The sequence below is a fragment of the Choloepus didactylus genome, chromosome 2 (genome assembly GCF_015220235.1).
Source record: "Choloepus didactylus isolate mChoDid1 chromosome 2, mChoDid1.pri, whole genome shotgun sequence".
NCBI classification, from domain to species: Eukaryota; Metazoa; Chordata; class Mammalia; order Pilosa; family Megalonychidae; genus Choloepus; species Choloepus didactylus.
The window spans coordinates 49,203,702-49,208,186 of record NC_051308.1 but is presented as its reverse complement, the minus strand read 5'-3'; the positions used below and the strand labels follow the sequence as shown (position 1 = coordinate 49,208,186).

Sequence of the window (4,485 nt, the reverse complement as noted above, 5' to 3'; positions counted from 1 at the left end):
AGTCGTTTGACGTACAAAAGTTTTTAATTTTGATAAGCTCCCATTTATCTGTTTTTCCTTATGCTGCTTGTGCTTTGGGTGTAAAGTCTAAGAAATTAAGAAACCATTGTCTAACAGAAGATCCTGAAAATGCTTCCCTATATTTTTTTCTAGGAGTTTTATGGTCCTGGCTCTTATATTTAGGTTTTTGATCCATTTTGAGTTAATTTTTTTAATGTGGTGTGAGATATAGGGTTCCTCCTTCATTCTTTTTCAAATGGACATCCAGTTCATCCAGTTCAACAAATGATTTGTTGAAGAGACTATTATTTTTTAATTGAGTGAACTTGGTAGCCTTGTCAAAAATCAATTGACTGTAGATATGAGGGTCTGTTTCTGAACTCTCAGTTCAATTTCATTGGTCTGTACATCTATCATTGTGCCAATACCATGCTGTTTTGACCACTGTAGCTTTGTAATAAGCTTTAAAGTCAGGAAGTGTGTGTCCTCCTATTTTGTTCTTCTTTTTCAAGGTGGCTTTGGCTATTTGGTGCCCCTTACCCTTCCAAATAAATTTGACAATTGGCTTTTCCATTTCTGCAAAGTAGTAAGTATTGGAATTTTGATGGGGGGTTGCATTGAATCTGTAAATCATTTTGGGTAGAATTGACATCTTAGCAATATTTAGTATTCCAATCCATGAACAGAATGTTCTTCCTGTTATTTAGGTCTTCTTTGATTTCATTTGCCAATGTTTTGTAGTTTTCTGTGTACAAGGCCTTTACATCCTTGGTTAAATTTATTCCTAGATATTTGATTCTTTTAGTTGCTATTGTAAATGGAATTTTTTCTTGATTTCCTCCTCACGTTGCTTAATACTAGTGTATAGAAACACTACTGATTTTTGTGTGTTTTTCTTGCACCCTGCTACTCTGCTAAATTTGTTTATTAGCTTTAATAGCTTTAGATATTTTGGACTTTCTGTATATAGGATCATGTCTTCTGCAAATAGTGAATGTTTTCCTCCTTCCTTTCCAATTTGTATGCTTTGTATTTTTTTCTTGCCAAAATGCTCTGGCTAGAATTTCCAGCACAGTGTTGAATAACAGTGGTGACAGTGGGCATCTTTGTCTTGTTCTAGGTCTTAGAGGGAAAGCTCTCAGTCTTTCACCATTGAGTGTGATGTTACCTGTAGTCTTTTCATATATGCCCTTCATCATGTTTCAGAAGTTTCCTTCTATTCCTATTTTTCAATGTAATTTTATTAAGAATACTGGATTTTGTCAAATGCCTTTCCTGCAACAATTGAGAGGATCATGAGACTTTTTTTCTCTTCATATTGTTAATGGTGGTATATTACATTAATCAGTTGACTTGTGTTTAACCACCGTTGCATATCTGGGGTAAAACCTACTTGGTCATGGTTATAATTCTTTTAATCTGCTGTTGGATTCAATTTGCTAGTATTTTGTTGAGAATTTTTGCATCTATATTCATAAGATAAATTGGTCTGTAATTTTTTTGTAGTTTCTTTAACTGGCTTTGGTATTACACTGATGTTGGCCTCATAGAATGGGTTACGTAGCATTCCCTCCTCTTCAATTTTCTGAAAGAGTTTGAGCAGAATTATTATTAATTCTTCTTGGAATGATTGGTCGAATTCACCTGTGAAGCCATCTAGTCCTGGGCTTTTCTTTGTTGCAAGGTTTTTGATAACTGATTCAGTCTCTTTAATGGTACTTATAATTGGTTTGTTGAGATCTTCTGTTTTTTTCTAGAGTTGGTATAAGTTGTTCGTCTGTTTCTAGGAATGTATGCATTTCATCTAGGTAGTCTAATTTGTTGTCATATTATTGTCCATAGTATCCTCTCATGACCCTTTTTATTTCTGTGGGATCAGTAGTAATGTCTGCTCTCTCATTTCTGAGTTTTTTATTTTAATCTTCTCTCTTTTTCTCCTTGTCAGTCTAGCTGATGGCATGTCAATTTTATTGATTTTTTTCAAAGAACCAACTTTTGGTTTTGTTAATGCTCTCTATTGTTTGTTTTACTCTCAGTTTCACTTATTTCTGCTCTAATCTTTGTTATTGTTTCTTCTTCTTGCTTTTGGTTTAGTTTGGTGTTATATTTCTAATTCCTCCAGGTATGCAATTAGGTCTTTAATTTTAGCTCTTTCTTCTTTTTTAATGTAAGCATTTAGGGCCCTAAATTTCCCCTTCACCATGGCCTTCGCTGCATCCCGTAAGTTCTGAGGTGTTGTGTTCTTGTTTTCATTCATTTCAAGATATTTACTGAGTTCCCTTGTAATTTCTTCTTTTACCCACCGATTGTTTGAGTATGTTTTTTAATTTCCAAATATTTCTTGATTTTCCAGTTCTCTGCCTGTTATTGATTTCCACCTTCATTCTATTATGGTCAGAAAAGATGCTTTATGTAATTTTAATCTTTTTAAATTTGTTGAGATTTGTTTTGTGATCCAGCATGTGGTCTGTCCTGGAGATTGATCCACGTGCACTTGAAAAGAATGTATATCCTGCTGTTTTGGGGTGCAGTGTTCTGCATTTATCTGTTAGGTCTAGATCATTTATCGTATTATTCAAGTCCTCTGTTTCCTTATCGGTCTTTTGTCTAGGTGTTCTTTCTAGACAAAAGTATATTTTGTGTATTGAAGTCTCTGACTATCATTGTGGAGGTGTCCGTTTCTCCCTTCAGTTTTGCCAGTGTTTGCCTCATGTATTTTGGGGCAGCATGGCTAGATACAAAACTATTTGATATTTCTTCTTGGTGGATTTCCCCTTTTACTAATACGTAGAGAGTGTCCTTCTTTGTTTCTTATTACAGCTTTTGACTTAAAGTCAATTTTTTCCTGTATTAGTATAACTAACCCAACTCTTTTTTGGTTAATATTTGAGGAATGTGGAATACTTTATGAATTTGGGGGTCATCCTTGCACAGGGACCATGCTTATCTTTCTGTTTTATTCCGGTTTTAGTATATGTGTCCCTGAAGCAAACACCCCTTGAGCATATTTAAGATTATTTTTTGAAAGCCTTCTTTGATATAGCCATGGTCCTGGAGTTCTTATTGGTGTTTTCTGGATTTTTTCCTCTTCCTTTGGATGAGCCATCATTTCTTGTTTCTTTGTTTGCTTTGTACTCTTGTTGCACAGTGTACATTTTAATATTTTAAAATGTTAACTCTGGGTTTTATTCCCTGAGATGTCTGTTTCTTGGTTTTGTAACCAGCTAGTGATGAGAGAGATTTTCTTGAGCTTCAGCTCTCGTGTCAGGAAGGTCTGCCCAAGGTGAATGCAATTTGCGGGGTTTTCCCTGCCTTTCTGGGCCTATGTCTTGTCCTGGGATTTGGCTTGTTAGCTGTTTTGGATTTCTCCTATTTACAGGAATTTGATTGTCCCTCTGTTTCCCAGGAGACAGACCTCCCTCTCTTGGATGTTTGAAACCACCAGTACCTTGCCCCACACTGCCCACCTCTATAGTTTTGTACACTCCTTTCGTTATCTCAAGCTACTTTTGCCTAGAAGACAAATTCTGGGAGGTGGGGTACACCTTTAAGGACCTTCCAAAGTCAGCCTTTCTCAGCCGAAACAGGGCCAGGGACCCACAAAGGGGTTGCAAATCGGTTCCAAATTTCCCTTGGGAGAGGATCAGCAAGGGCGCCAAGAGCATCTCAACAGCTCCCCAAAGGTGAGTTTTCCTGCTTCTCCAGCAAATGCCACCCTTCAACTAACTGTCCCTCCTCTAGCCCTGATTAAGTGCAGAGTCCTTAAGTCTCTACTATAGTCACCCCTGGCCAGGAGGTGTTGAAACAATTTCTGCCCGCACCTTTGTCCAGGGTGGGTTGAAACAATGGCTACCCTCAGAGCTCAGCCCCCAGTGATCCTAAGTTGCTAACTGAAAACCGTAAGTGATCAGCCATGCCCACCACTGGTCTTGGGGAAGAGGATTTTTGCTTCTTTTCTGTTACCAGTGAGCTAGCCAGAGGCTGGACCCCAACACAGCCTGATGCAGGAGTTGGGAATGGGTGCCAGTAGCTGCCACATGGAGAGAGCAATTTATTGTTCTTTACTGTAATCTATCTGTCTCTTCCTCCCACACTTCCTTACTCTTGTGCAGTGTTCCTTTGGCCTCAAGAGTTTCAAAATATTTGTTTCAGATAGTTCCTGCCTCTGTAATAGTTGTTCCGGTGGAAGGACTGAGTCTTGGAGCTCCCTACTCCTCCATCTTCCCATAATCCTCTGACTTAGAGCTGTTTATATTTAAATGAAGTTTAGCTGATAGCTTGTTAACTTCTAAGGCTCTGTCACTTACTAGCTATGTAATCTTGGACAAATTACTGAACTTTGTGTCTCATCTGAAAAAAAATGGTATATGGATATGTTCATTATTGTTTTATTGTAAGTATTAAATGAAGTAATTGTGCAAACTGCTTAGAACAGAGCCTGATATATAGAAAATACTTAATGCTTGATGTTAATAAGGTAAGCTG

The 4,485-nt window shown here is 37.4% G+C and overlaps 1 non-coding gene across 1 annotated transcript; it reads right to left on the bottom strand.

Annotated features, from left to right (window-relative positions):
- Nucleotides 1-2,889: 2,889 nt before the first annotated feature.
- Nucleotides 2,890-2,995, bottom strand: LOC119528301. The gene has a single exon (XR_005215614.1). It is a non-coding gene; the product is annotated as a U6 spliceosomal RNA (small nuclear RNA).
- Between the last annotated feature and the right edge of the window lie 1,490 nt (nt 2,996-4,485).